General features: G+C 47.0%; 1 protein-coding gene across 1 annotated transcript in view; it reads left to right on the forward strand.

Moving 5' to 3' along the window:
• Positions 1-15,291, forward strand: part of IGHMBP2 (immunoglobulin mu DNA binding protein 2) — a 530,708-nt gene that overhangs the window by 128,841 nt on the left and 386,576 nt on the right. The gene's annotated exons all lie outside the window — the stretch shown is intronic.

The following is a 15,291-nucleotide window of genomic DNA, read 5'->3' on the forward strand; positions in this document are numbered from 1 at the left end:
GCAACATGCACTCGCTCAGTCACACGCACACCAATCATCATACACTCATTCATTACAAACAACACAAGCGCCTACATCGCACATACAAACATGCAATTCCTCAGCCAGCATCCCCAATGGGCCTTGCATGGTTGGGGAAGCAAAACTCCCCCGGCTTTGCATAACTCATTGGATATGCGAGGCTGAGGAACAGAACTGTCAAACGGAAACCATGTTCATGCCAGGCGAGGAGCGCTCCTTCAGCTACAAAAAGCAGCTGAGGGAATGCTCCATGTTTACACTGGGCTTCTCCTCCATAATGGATGAGGGTGCCTGTGGGTCGGCGTCCCCTCGCCTATTATGGAGAAGCTGCCACTGGTTACACCATCAATAAATGCATGCACAGAGTCGGTGTGGTTGGAGATGAAATACTGTTTACTTTGAAGTAATTTATATGAAGTGCACTGTTGATAGTGCAGTGATTTTGAACAAATTAAGGGATCCATAGACATGGATCTGTAGACATGCCCTACAGTAGGCTACCAGGGTAGCTCAGCAGGTCGAGTGACTGTTGCAAAGATGTTATATATTGAAAACTGACTGTAAATCTTATGACTTTTTGCAATTCCTTTATAACAAAAAAAACAAGTGCTATAAAATGTGTTTCTCCAGTGGCTGGATTGGGCTGGTAGCTTGCTCATAGTCAGGGCGAGGGTGGGGGAATTCTTTGCCCCATAGTAAAATGGTAATTTCCTAATAACTGCTGTCAGCGCAATAGAAGAATTTATTTGTGATTAAGTAGTTTGACAAGCTTATAACAGCTTTAGAAATATATACTGTGATAACATACAAAGGAAGGGGCACTCAAATCGCAGGGTATTTTTGTGGCAGTCCAACAAAAAAATAAACACATTTTAAAGAAAACTAGTGACTGTAAGTTTAAGAAGCATTTTTCAGTTTGGAAATTCATTTTTTTCTAGAGAAGTGTAAGCTGCACATTTGGAAAACAATAGTGAGTCCATCATTTAGGTAGCCATTAATTCCCGTGATGTCCCTTTCATGCCAGAAGAAAGGACACGGGTTAAGCAAATAAAGATTGTAAACTCGCAAATGACGGCTTGATGACGGAGCACCTTGAAGGCTTCTGGAAAGAGGTCTTTGCCAGAGGGCGACTGGCCACCGATTAGGGGTGGAAAGCAGCAAATAGGGGGTGAAATTCACCCCCTTTGCTGCCATCTACGGATGCTTATGCCTACCAGAACCTCTGATTTCCCTCCAGAATATCTATGAAATTGCAAGGACGTAGGAAATGGGTCTCACACATGCTGCATTGATGGGGCAAGTGACCAGACCACCACCTTGTGAAGAAGTTCACATACGCACTTAAACTGAAACAGACTTTACCGTCGCAAAATACAGCCACCAGACAAATGCAGTGGTACTATGTGAACCTGTCACTCTTTCCCACCAACTATCCTGTAACAGTCGAAGTATGCAAATACTTGGAATAGTCAATCATTTTGCAGAGCAATCATGGGAGGGAAGTTGACAGTGAACCGGTGATCTCTCCAAAACATTCACTGACACTCTGAAGAGCCACTAATCGCTACCCAGTCTGCATCCTCCAGCAGAGGTGAGGGCTTCTATTGTCCACACAATCGAAGGATTCCTCAATAAGACTGGGCTGCCTGCCCCAGGAAAGTCAGTAATCGGCTATCTGTGAACATTTGTCCTGATCAAAAATTCAACACGTTCTCACAAATATCACTCCCACAAAAAACAACGTGTTTGCTTAAGACAGTCACGTTCAATTTAACCTGCACAACGTTTGCACGCTAACACACGAACATAACTCCACGAGTCAGAGTTTTTGTCACAAAAATGGCCAAAGGTGTGCTGTTAATTAAGTTGCTACCTTGCAGACAAGCTTGACTTCATCACTTTTAAATTGAGCATCGATGGCGTGCAGGAAACCACAAAATCAATTTAATGTGATGAATCCGATGGAGTCATCACTGTTTTCCCTGCTGTGACCTCCTCCCATATGGCCAGGGGACACCAACCGTTACCTGATCCTGACCCTGGGAGCGACTGTATGAGGGAGGATCAAATGGGGTGTTAGGCAGAATCACATGCAGTACCCTTTGGGAACACTACATGCAATTAAGACTACAAGTGCCAGTACAATTTCACCCATGGTACAAGCCTGTACTACACAGTATTGTGGTAGCAGTGGCTGAGCAACCAGACTTATCTCAAGAGTAAAGTGAGTAGTACAAGGGGTAACACAAGGGACCAACAATTGCAGTGATTCATATAACCAGTTACTCAAGGTTTCTTGGTAAAAGAATATACATTTATTTTCACAGTCGTTTGGAAAACATTACACTAGCAAGAGCAGCTCAATATCATGTACTAATATACTACAAATACACAACCAATAAGTTATTGAACAGGTTCAGCTCCCCTGAAGGGGGAGCAAAATGGCACTTCAATTACTTTTAAAAGGGGTAAGATTTCACGCTCTCGTCACCTTCTACCTCGCATCACACTCAAGCTTTGCATCACACACATGCATCCACGACATCCAGGGGTTCCACTACATCCACACTACCTGTAGCCCCCCTTTCTGTCAATCCCATGGGGAGGGGGTCGCGTGAGCAGCGGGTTCACCCCCGGTGCCATCACATCTGTGTTTGTGCAAACAAGCGCAGGTTCCGCTCATGGGAATCTCCATTCCTTCATTGGCGTCTACCATGGCGCATGCGGGACGGCATCCGCGGACAGCTGCTTCCGCGTCGTGCGACGCTGGACTCGCGGTCACGAATTTCCCTCGCGGATCACGTGACGCACAAGAGTTCCCTATTTAAACGCTAAGGTGCCCGCGATTCCTCGCTTCACAGCTGTTTCCAGGAGCTCTGTACGGCGATCAAGATTCGTACCTGTTTTCACAGATTTACGACTCAGAGCTCTTCCACGGATTTGCTTTGGTATTGCCCCTTTGTTGCTTGTTACATTGACGGATCACCAGGCCTCGGACTGCTTTGGATTTACCTTCTTGGACTTGGCGTTTTCTGATTTTGCTGCCTTTGGACATTCCAGGATACTGGTTCTGTTTTTTTTCAAGACTTCACTACAGGCGGGTTGGCCGGCGTTTATTCCCTAGGCTGCTACACCTCACCCCTCTCATCGGGGAACCTGCTCACGTGCCCCTCCCACGGAATGACACCCTAAGCCCCTGGGGTTACAGCCACATCATCTCCCTTGCTAGATAAGCTGTTAATGCTCATTCCACGTGATCCTCTCTGTACTGTGCTCATCTGGTGCTAATTAATGCTTTCCTTTTCAGCAGTCTTGGGGTTGTCAACGTTCCACGGTTCCGGGCTTCGAGGATCAGCCACCTGTGGCCTCAATGACTGCATAGGGAGTAATCTTGTATTCTCTCTCTGCGGTACTTGTGGACGGAGGTAGTCATACTCTTCACGACAATCAAATCCTGACATAAGAAGACAAGGTTAAAAGAAATCAAGGCACAAAGACTTTCATAGGCAGGGCAATGGGTTTCAGTTCACTACAACCAACAATTCAATTCAATACGCCTGGGCCAAAGTCAATGGTTGAGTCTTGTATAAAATAGCACAGTTCTGGTAGTAAACGGTTACGTTTTTGCCACGGAGCTTAGAAGAATTTGGTCAGACGAAAAGTTAGATGTTGGTTTAGGGAAGGACAAGCCTTCAAAGTCGGGAAAGTGTCACAAACTTTCACTCCAGCCGAAAAGATTTCCTGACTGCATTTGCACAGTACCTTTTTAAAGTGAAGAAGAGCTGTAGCTGAGGCAGTTGTTCCTGCAGATCTCGCTGTTCCTGAGCTTCAGTCGTGGGGACAAGAAGGACGACGTCGGGAGGTTCCTGCACTGCCGAGGGAAGAGGCCACAAGCTTGGCAAAACGTTGGTTTAATATGTGAGTGCCTTAAAGACCACAAACTGGTATCTTTCCCACTGGCTATCCGGTTTTCCACAGCACTCTGCAGAAAATTCGACCAGTATGGGGACGGTGTCCAGGCCGCTTACGAGTTGGTTGTTCCCCCCAAACTCAAGGGAAGAAGTTAACCTTGAAGGGCTTCTCCGTCGATGGAGTTTCAGGCAATTCGGACCTGCAGCAGGGCTTCACCGGTGGACCAGGAGTTGCAGCAGTCGTCTTCCTTCAGCTCTTCTTCAGTTCTTTCGTTTCAGTGGTCGACTCTGCTTTTCAAGTCCCAGAGGCCTGCTTTTAAACAGTTTTCCCCCATTCATTTTAGCCTGGCTGTCACTCACACAGCAGGGTGGCTGTCCTTGCCAGATAGCCAGCCGGCCAATCACGCCAGAGTGCATTCAGGTCTCCTAGGAGACAAAGCACAGGGAGTTTCGGGCACCTCCCTCACATCCTGTCCACCCCAGACACTCGGGCGCCTGAGGAGGGTTTCAGCACTGAAGCCCACCAAAGGCCAACAAACAAAGGGACCAAACCTGGTTTGGCATGCAGAGTTGGAAACTAGAAGGACCTTTCCTAAAAGAAACGGCAAAAAAAGATGACCAGAGTCTGTTTTTACAGATAGGTCTTGGGCGCCATATTGGAAAACATGGCTGACCCGATTTTTAGCTACTGGTGTTCACGGTCGGGAACAGTCATGGTAGTTTGTTTAAAACCTCTGCCACTAGCTATTTAAAGTAGGAAAGGGTAACAACTGACTGTTACATGCATGTTCAGACTCAGGGGATGCTAGGCAACCCCTCCAGCACTCTATAGTAAGATAGAGTGTGATGGGTCTGTCTGTAAATTTAAAAAGACTAGTAAAGTCAATTTAACCTTACAGCACTGGGAGATGGTAGTCAGTCCCAGAGAAAGTATTTAAACCATGGGGAGTTTTAAGACACCCCTGCGCCACTGCACTGAAGGTGCTGTGTGACACACAAGAAAAAGATGATGCCTATGGAGTTTGTTTAAAAACCCCATAACCAAAGAACACAAAAGTAAAACCCACATCAAAATAAATGGAAGAATGGGGAAAAAAGGCTTGCACTCTTCCCAGGTAAAAAATCTAATCCTAGAAATTCAGCAAAGTTGCTGGGGGTCTCACATTTTAAGGGAAATTAGCACATTTTGAGAATTCTCCCTAACAGGAAGACAACTGCCGGGGTGATATCCTGACTTCATTGGGAGAGAGGCGGTAACCCCCTTTCCCCTTTCAGGATGAATCCCCCCATTTGCAACAATCTAATCTCCCATTGTGGTGCGTTCCCTTGTCCACCCATGGAGAGTAGTGAACATCTTTGGTCACATACCAAAAGCCAACTCTCAACTAACTGGCCTTGTAAAATTAAAAAAAGACACTCTTCCCAGTTCACATGCTCTTCTTCCAAAACTAGTTTGCCTTTAAAACCTATTGCAAACATGCATACAGTATTCTCACAAAAGTACTTATATTCTCACAATCCTCAGAACAAGGGGACGAGGAAGAGGCAAGGAGTAATGATGATCAATTCCCATTGTCAGCAGTCTAGTCATTCCCCCAAATCCTATTGGCCAGAGCCAATATAAAAAGGAGGAAAGACTCAGTAAGTGCAAGAGAGGTCCGCTCTGGAGGACCTTGCTGTAGGAATCCTGTGCTGGAGAAGGAAGGGCTGTATACTGCTGTGCCAAGAGAAGGAAGAGGGAACCCTTGCCTCCCAACTACCTGTCGGTAGGTGCAAAGCACTGGAGGTGGCAAGGAAGCCAGTCTACCCCCTCACAGAAGATGGGGAACCCCCAGCCAGCAGCAGAGTGTCACAGCCGGGACGAGACTTCAGTCTCCCTCACTGAGGGGGAAGCACCAGCAAGTTTGTTTCCTTGCCCAAGTCGAGTGAAGCCCATGGAAGTTTATGCAAAGAAATCTGAAGGACTTTGCTGGCGTGAGAGGACTGGACCTCTCAGCTGCTGCTGTTTGGAAGAAGCCGTCATACCTCTCTGCAAGGTGTGTGTGGTCCCTGGGGCTCGCCAACAAGAAGGTGGAGAAACGTTGCACAAGCACGGTGTGCCGCAGAGACGCCAGGAACGGAAAGAGGATTCCGGGGCTTTCAGACGAAGAAAGCAACGCTTCACTTACGGGGACCTGAAGGAAGGCAGGCATGCTGACTGGAAGGAACCGGAACAACATGGAAGCAGTCCAGAGTGGAAAGCAGGAAGCAAAGCTTTGCCGTGTAAGCACGAATGGGAACAAAGATGCCACATAGAGCTGGTGCTGGGACCCGGGGACATTTCAACGACTGCGCCAAACACAATTTGTAAATTTTAAAGTGACAGAGACATTAAGGAGATAATTTGCAAACCAAGAAGGGATATTGTAAGTACAAGCCCCAGCCATATATGAGAATATGTAATGCAGATTTGGGGAAAGCCAAGGGTGAATATTGACACAATTAGATATAGAGAACCAAAGAAGATATATGCAACTGTGGAATTAAAAGAGGAACTGTTTCTCTATGAATGTAAGAAGGCCTGACAGGCAAGTAAAGCAGGTAGTTACAAGTACATGAGAAGTCCTGGCAGGGGGGGTAAACCAGGCCGTTGCAAATCTACAGGAAGTTCTGAGAAAGGACTGTGTTTGTTGAACCAGAGAAGGAACTTTTGAAAGACGGAAATACAAGGTTAAGAAGATTTGCAACAAAAAGGATTATTGTGTGTCAAAGACACAAAGAACTGTTAGACCAAGAATCATTGGCATAGTGTTGAAGAATCCAGGTGAAGGGAATCACCCTCTGGAACCAAGGTCCTTTTACCAAAGAACTTTTATGTTGGAGCTGTTCCATTTTTCCATCATGGACTCTTTTTTGCAATCACCAGGTTAAAGACATTTCCCTTTTCACCTTATGATTTGGTTTGTAGTGTGAGAGTCAAGGTAGAACATTTGGACACAAGGACAGCTTTGATTTTGTTATTCTGACACAGACGGAATCTTAGTTTTGATTTTAGGTAAGGAAATTCCTCATAGGAATCAGAAGGGAACTACTAAGGAAACAAAGATCCTGCTAGGAAACAGTTGGGGGGCACCAACCAACACAGGCAACCAAGGAGGTCCAGGGCACCCAAACTGATATGTAGGGACCCCCCAAAAAAAACAGACTCCCATGAAGAATTCCAGAGAGGGAAAAATACCCCATTACTGAATCATCCTTAGCCATAGGGCGGGGGAGGCCTCCTCAACCTCATGCCATATACCACTGAAATCTCCAAAGGAAAGCTAACACCATGCTAAGTAATCTCCAACACATAGGATGGCGACAGATCATGAGCAGAGAAGTCCAAACCAAGATGGTAAGGAAAAAAAACAGTAACCCAACTCAAAAAAATAAAAAGGAAAAGTCAAATTGCCATAGACACTTAACCAACTCAAACACACACAACATCTCTGCACAGCAATCCGCACCCACCTCACCACACCGCAATAACATACAAACAACACATAACCATTCACAATAGCAAATGGTAGTTGCACCGACCAGGAAATTGCACCCAAGCCCAGCAAACGGTGAAAACAGAACTGAGGCTGCCAACATGACATCACAATTCTCACTCTACCTATTTGCACTATACTCTACCCCTTCAAACTCTCCTTTTTTCAGATCCGCCAGGACGCTGTAGGACCACTCAGGTGGTGACAGTGCGCAGAACAAATACCCTTTAACATTAACAAAAAACAGGGTCAGAGAGGCATTTTCCCAACCCATTGTTAATAAAAGCCTTTAGCCCAAAACATGGCAACCTTGTGTCTACCTTTCATTTCTGACCCCTCACACTAAGCAAATAGCCCATAGTAGTGAGAGTTTTTCAACAAATATAGGTCTCTGAAGATAGACACAACAGTTTTGGAGTGTGGTCTACTGAGAAAGCATTCCAAAGACGCAGTCCAAAGCATCCTCCATGGTCTGCAGGTTGTCATACACATTAGCAATGACATTCTAGTATACTTGATCACTGAAGATCATATCATTATGCTACTTTGGGCTGTTTTTAAGCACCTGAAAGTTTATGAGCTGACACTACAAATAGAAATCTGAAATCCTCAAAGACTAATGGGAATAGTTTTGATATATGCACTCTTGCGTTCTGTCCCCTTTCCTCTATACTTTAAGGACATCCTACCGAACAGGGGACAGATTAGAGCCTATTGCCAAACAGCAGAATGAAGAACTTTCCAGTACTTTCCTAACGCTGGTGTGAACATAGCCACGCCCTCCTTTGACCCCTCCTCAACACTCCTCATCCAAATATCATTCCCTTTCTCCTGGCCAGACGGGAACAGACCAGTGCCTTGTGGCTGCCCCTCATTGTGCTTAAAGTTACCCATTTCATCCTGCATCTCATGTCAAGTGGGTTCAAATATTGTGCTGTTTGTCCACTGAGCTACTACTCCTCCGACACAGGCAGCTTTTGCATTTTTTGGGATGAGAACCTCGCACACTTGGAACTTGTGCAACACAAGTGACTTGTACTCAGCCTGCTCATTGCAGTGGTATGAGGCCTTAGGAACTGCTATTTGTCAGGGCGTTGCTGATTTCATGATCTTGAAGACAAAGGTAAGTTGTCCACTTTTCTCTATGGCCGCTCGCACGAGGGAATACGCTGGGTCTTCGCTGTGTCCTAGAGAGCCATTCTGATCTCTCCTTTCTGTCCCGCATGAGACTTACACTGCACCCTGTTCTGGTGCCTCCACGAGACACCAGCCATCGAGGGAAGAGTTTCCTCACCATCCATGCCACGCTGAACCCAACCATCACACTGATCTGTGCCTCTGGCTTGGGAGGGGTGAGAGCCCGCCTCTACAAGAAGGCTACTCCATGCACGTAGTGATATACCTAGGGCACATCAGTCATACGTATACAGGCAGACTCTGGGGCCCATCACCAGACTTTGCACACGCGTCACTTCACCGGGATTCTGTCACAGGTGCAAATCATGAGCTAGAGGCTTCTCTTTACACAGACCGTCTGGTCCGGCCACCCGTTCCAGACATGGCAGAAGCTGAAAACACAGTAAAAGCTCGGGCCGAATCTGTCAATGACTGGACATCTGCCCCCAAGATTTCACACGCAGATTGCTCGGATGTCAGAACCCCTCAAAAAGTATAACCCCAAACATCTTTCTGCTGCACAGCGACAGGCTCTGGCTCTGAGGAGACTGAGCTTCCGGTACCACCCGTTTCCAAACCGCCCATCACCAACTGCCGGAAGCGCAGAGCTTGGCCCAATCGCGCGCATATTCATGCTGCATGTTAAATGGACGGCACCCGTGCAAGAACCCATGTTGAACTCCTCTTTCTGGCTTCTGTTGAGCTCCCCTTTCTGTATCATGGGCCTCTTTTGTGTAGTTACCTATTTTATTTCTAACATTTCTTAAGGGAAAGGGGTTGGGCTTCCTCATACTGTGTTATATGTAGTCACTTTGAAAAAACATTTCCAGGGCTTCATTTGGTTCCTAGTCAACTCCCTGGCCTAAGCACACAGGCTGTACTATCCATACAGCCGATCTGCTTTGGAAAATAAATGCAATTTCAGTTTTCTGTGTATCGTCTAGAATTAGACAAATATTGGTTGTATATGAAATATGTTTTGAACGTGTTCAAGAGTCTGTGGACTTGCTGTCCTAACTGATGAATGAAATCATTTAAAAAGTCATTTAGATAAGCGCAATTTTTCTGGCATTTAATACTTTTTTACTACTTACTACATACTGTGTCAAGCCTCTAACCCTACAGAACAGTCGGCTGCAATATGCACATCAGAAAGAGGACCAGGCATATGAAAGAGTAGAAGGGCAGATTTCTGCGCACTTTTGGAAGCATCATTTGTAGTTGTACTAATCGGTGTCTGCTCAAGATAACCATTGGTAGAAATAATTCAATTCCACAAGTATCCAAGAATGTATCCCAACATTTAGGAAAATAAAAGCAAACCAGGTCATTACATAATCTCTAAAGACATTGGACGTCCTTTCTAAAATCGAGAATTCTGTGAATACCTTGTGAGAGCAGGGTTCCAGAATGTTTTCACGTTATGTTACATTATTAGGATTTGTACCGTACCTCACTGCCATTTGTATGCTCTACAGGCCAATCATCCGCTGTTTGCTCCAAGTGAATGGTGCTGCTAAGTGGTTCATGAGGACTCTAAGGAAAGTGATCAGAGCTGCACTTGAAAGACAATAGAACTTAAAATTTGAACTTTCTTTGGTAATCCCAGATCCCGCCACACACCTCAGCTTGAAAGGGCCAACATTACTCTTCCAACTTGGAGTTTTGTTCCTGATCACCACTTATGGACACAGATATTCCCCTCTGATGGAACTCTATAAACTAGAAGACATCTGCACAATGCGCACAGCAGTGTCCCAAGTTGGGCATGACCTTCGGACCTCTTGCTTGGAGAATAAACTCTATTTCGCAATCGGAAGCCACAAGGCAAGAGCAGCATGCCTTTTGAAACTACAACCAAGTCTGTGACAAGCATTAAAGAAACCAGGCTCATGGCTAAAAACTCAAGTTTCTATAACCCAAAACTGTTCTTTCTTTAAGTAACTAAGTGGCCACCTTTGGGCAGAATCCCCATGCTCTACACCTACCCGTGATCCAGTTGACTGATATACTGAGGAGGATCTTGACACTGTTGGACATTTCCCCAGACTCAACTCCAGACTTCTTGGATGTCTCCAGCAAACTCCCTGACATTGAAACTGATGCCATAGTCTGGAAATAGGAGCGCCCGTTTCAGATATTGCCTCTGGCACTAACTTGCCTTTCCTGCAAAACTGAAAGATTTAGCTCTTGGATGCAGAGTAATTTTGCGCAGATACTGAATACTGTGGTTAATTTCCACATTCAATGGGTGCTATGAGTTTAAAATGTTTGGGTGCCTTGATGCTTCCTCTTTCTGCTGGACGTCTCCTACTGGAACACGCATCCATGCACGAGCTACCACAGGTGCTGTTGCACCTCGCTAAATAAAGAATCCACCCAAGCGCTTTAGCAGGAGAAGGATATTGACCACTGGAGGAGAAACATAACAGACGTGTAAGCTATCCCTTTGTCATTGATCGGGACTCCCGAATGCTTAAGCTTCAATGGCATCTTGATATTAATTGATGGTTTTAGTAACTGGGAGTTTCAGAATTCCACTGCCGTTTAATTTGTCCCTATTATGGCTGTCATTTATTTTTCGAGGTTGCAGTTTGTGTCAATTTTGCGTTGTGTGAAGTGGTCGGATTAAAAGGTCTACCTATAAATATGTGGGGCCATTTCAAAATGATCTATAGGAGGGCCCTTTTCCTATAGTCCCATGCCAACCTGCCTGCACAGCTCCGCAACAAACAGCATTCAGATGTTTTAGTTTCAAGTTTATAAAATAATGTTTTTAAACTTTAATTTTTGTTGGCAGAAGCATACACCAAACGCATGCATCAGGGCGAGCAATACATTCAATGTGCATATGGAGTAATACAGCAATTGAAAGATCAGCTTTACAATAGGTGGGGGAGCAGTAAATCGGAATGCACCACAAGGTATAAACATGTCATTGTGGAATCAGGGAGGAGCCACTCTCGGAAGAGCTCTCCTCTTGGCTGTGAAGATAGCTGTTGAATGCAGTCCAAATGTTCTTATGGCGTGAGTGAGTAGAAAGCATATTGAGGTTCTCTTCTTCACAGTTTCGGGACCAAGTAAGCAAATTTAGCCACTTCTGAAAAGTAGGGGGAGAGGAACTCTTCCAGTTTTGAAGTACGCGTTCCTTGGCCACTATACAACTTATATTTAAAAATGTGGCCATACATTTATCCCCTTCAGCCTTCCACACCCCAAACAGGACTCGGGGTCAATAATAGTGTCACTGATCTCGGATAGTGTCCCTAGAATTCCTTCCCAAAATTCTGCCAGTTTTGGGCATTCCCAGAACATATGTAGATGGTCTGCGTTCTCCACCTTACAGCGAGGGCAGGATTGCGGGATGGTCCGAGCAAATGTAGAGCTCCGGAGGGGAGTTGTATTGCATGGCATGGTAGCGGAAATTGAGGGAGACTCTATTAGTATGCATGCACATTTTCCCCCATAGGTGGTCAGAAACCTCAAGGCCCAGTTCATTTGCCCACTCATTGCGCGCCCTGGAGGGTCGGGTCTGGGCACTCGTCAATAACAATTTGTATAATGAAGAGAGAAAGCCACGGGCTCCCCCTGAATTAGCGATATATGCAATCCCTGGAGAGTCCGGGGGCTCGTGTGAGAAATCCAGCCAAGCGGCGCGGAAGGCAGCACGAAGCCTATAGTACTGCAGACATTCTAGTGCCGACCCGGAATGGCCCAGCCTCCATGTGTCTGTGGGTTTACAAACCGCCCATCGGGATAGAAGTCTGTTAGTGCGTGATAGCCCAGAGTTCCCCAGTGTCGCGCCAGGGCCGTGTTGTGTGTAGGCTCCAGCCCGGGGAACCTCCAGACAGGGAGCCACTTGTAGTAGGGGTGCTGTTCAGCCCTGGCACTGAATAATCGGCCCCAGGCATGTACAGTGGTTCCAACTGGGTTGATGGGCGAGTCTGGTGCATACTGTCGATGTAAAATTAGTGTCATTACATTAATGTCGGTGGCTGCCAGGATCTCCAGCTTGACATGGGGGCGGGATGGGGACCCAGGATACCAATGGGAGGCGTATTGAGCCTGTGCCGCCAACCAGTACAGCATCAGGTCGGGGGCGGTAAATCCCCCTGTTTGTATGGGAGTGTCATATCCGATTATTTTTGCGCACTGCACCAGACTGCCACAGGAACTGCACGCACAACTTGTGTAATCTTGTAAAGTATTCCCCTCCCCCACCCCCTGGCCAAATGGGTATGTTACTAAATGTATACAATAACTTGGAAAGCAATACCATCTTACAATGAGAGAGAGCGCCAACGTGCCATTTGGGCCTTGGCTAACTGCGCCGCAGCCAGGTAGTTGTCTGCTAGCAATGTGTCCTTGGTTAGGGAAACCTGGACTCCCAGGTACTTAATCCCGCCGGTTGACCAGCGGAGTGGGTATTCGGTGGCAGGTTGTTGGGTGGAGCTAGTGAGTGGAAAGACCTCAGATTTGGAGTAATTGATTGTGAATCTGGAGTGAGTGCCTATGCGAGTGATGTCTCGCAGAATTGGATCGAGGTGGATAGCGGGGTCCGGTCCCTGATGATAAACAATAATACATCATCTGCATAGAGAGCTATAATCTCGGGGGTGTCTTTCAGTCATATTCCCTTGCGAGAGTGGCATGCTCTGATGTGATCTGCCATTGGCTCTATCGCCTGAGCGAAGAGAACCTGGGAGAATGGGCAGCCCTGTCTGGTGCCTCTGAAGAGCGGGATCAGAGTGGACGTCTGGGAGTTGACTCGACCTCTGGGCACTGGAGAGGTATCTAGTAGTTCGATGTATCTGATAATGTTGGGGACAATACCCATCGTCTCCAGCACTAACCACATGTACTTCCAGGATACCATATCAAACGCTTTTTGGGCGTCAAGTGTGACCGCCACCGCATTCGAGCCCTGATCAATTCGTGCCATGACGTTGAGCAGCCTCCTAATATTGTGGGAAGTGGATCTCCCCTGGTACAAAGCCTGCCTGATCCTCATGGACCATGTCATAACTGGGAGGAAGCGGTTCGCTATTCCTTTGGCGAAGATCTTAGTGTCCGGATTCATGAGTAAGAGGGCCCTGTAAGAACCGCATTCATCGCTGGGTTTACCAGGTTTAAATAGCACGGTTATAACGGCCTCACGCAAGGTTGGGGGGAGGGCAGGCACACGGAGTAACTCGTCCCATACCGCCAGTATAGCTATTTGTTCCTGGTAAAATTCGGCTGTGAGCCCGTCAGGACCCGGCGCTTTACCTTTAGAGAGATTTGGTATGGCGTCAACTATTTCGTCTAGTAGTATCTAGTTTCAAGTTTTTAAGTTAAAAGGACAGCGGGGAAGAAGTATTTATATATTTTTGATCAAAAGCAAGATCAGTCTTCCAGGTCAACACAAGCTGAGAGTGTGTTCACCTGTTCACTTGCACAGTAGCTGGGTTGAAACTCCCCTTTCTCCAGAATGGGGTGTGGCATGGATTCACATGCTCATGAATATTCCCCGTTGTCATGCGGGAATCCTCGGTAAAAGAAAAAATCAGTTTGTTTTGTTTCTGAACTGTCTTTCTACTAATAACCAATCACTGGTCTCTGGGTCATACTGCTCCCAGCCAATGACTGCCCTCTACCTAAGCCCCTCCTCTGGCAGCCATCTTCAGATTTTTACCAAACGTTCAAGTGTTGGGAGTCCTCGTGCCTTAGCTCTCAAGCTTTTACTGCGTGTTGTGTTTTTCCAAAGAGTTTACTCTTTATTTTTTGGTCAAATCGAGCCTCAAGCACCACCGTTTCCTCTTCCGATTAACGGGGATCCGTTTCGGAAATTTCTACGCCCCTCAAGGGCGAATTTTAATCGAATTTAACTTCTTGGAGGATTCCGAAAAATCTATGAGGCCTACCCCCTCGTGGACATGGCCCAAGAGAAAGGAGACTCGACGCCCATTGGATCCAAGCTGTTTAGTATCTGCCCAGGATGTGGACAAAAGAAGGTCTTCAAGGAAGATGAGCACTACCGGTGCCTCTACTGCCTTTACGCCAACAAGTCGCACGTGGAGGAAGACTGTGCGTTCTGAAAGAACATGTCTGCCCGGACCATGAAGGACCGTCGTACATGACTCGCTAACTGGCTCGAGGCGAAGAGCCCAGCAGCAGGTGAGAAGAAGAAATCAGAGCGGTCTTCTAAGACCTTTGACAGCGCTCCGGTGATGGGGGCCCAACAGAAGGCAAAGCACCGCAAGTCCGCGGGCAACGGGAGCGCCGTTGGTTCTGGCTCCTCGGCTGCCAGGCAGGGTGCAATGTCACTGACACCGTCATCCACGAGCCAACGCTCCGGCTCAGTGAAAAGGAAGTCTGAGAACCTGGTTAAGCTTCGGGAGAAGCCCTGGAAGGTCCTGACGGAGAAAGCCAAGGGGGAGCGAGGCAGTGACCCTCCCCCCACGGGAAGGCCTCAGACATGCCGAAGGTCGTGAAGGTCCAGATTCACCCGGCTAAGGCCTCGTTTGAGGTAGTCGTGGCGGCCCTGGCGAAGCCTGCGGAGGCGAGCCTAGTGGAGACGACTGCCAGGCCTAGAGTTTCCCTGCCATCCTGGAGAGAATCTTCTTTCCAGCCTATAGAAAAGACCCCCGGGATGAGAAAGAAGGGGGGGGGCAAGGTAGACCTAACTG

This window comes from Ambystoma mexicanum, chromosome 11, assembly GCF_040938575.1.
Source record: "Ambystoma mexicanum isolate Mex_15411 chromosome 11, UKY_AmexF1_1, whole genome shotgun sequence".
Taxonomy (NCBI): Eukaryota; Metazoa; Chordata; class Amphibia; order Caudata; family Ambystomatidae; genus Ambystoma; species Ambystoma mexicanum.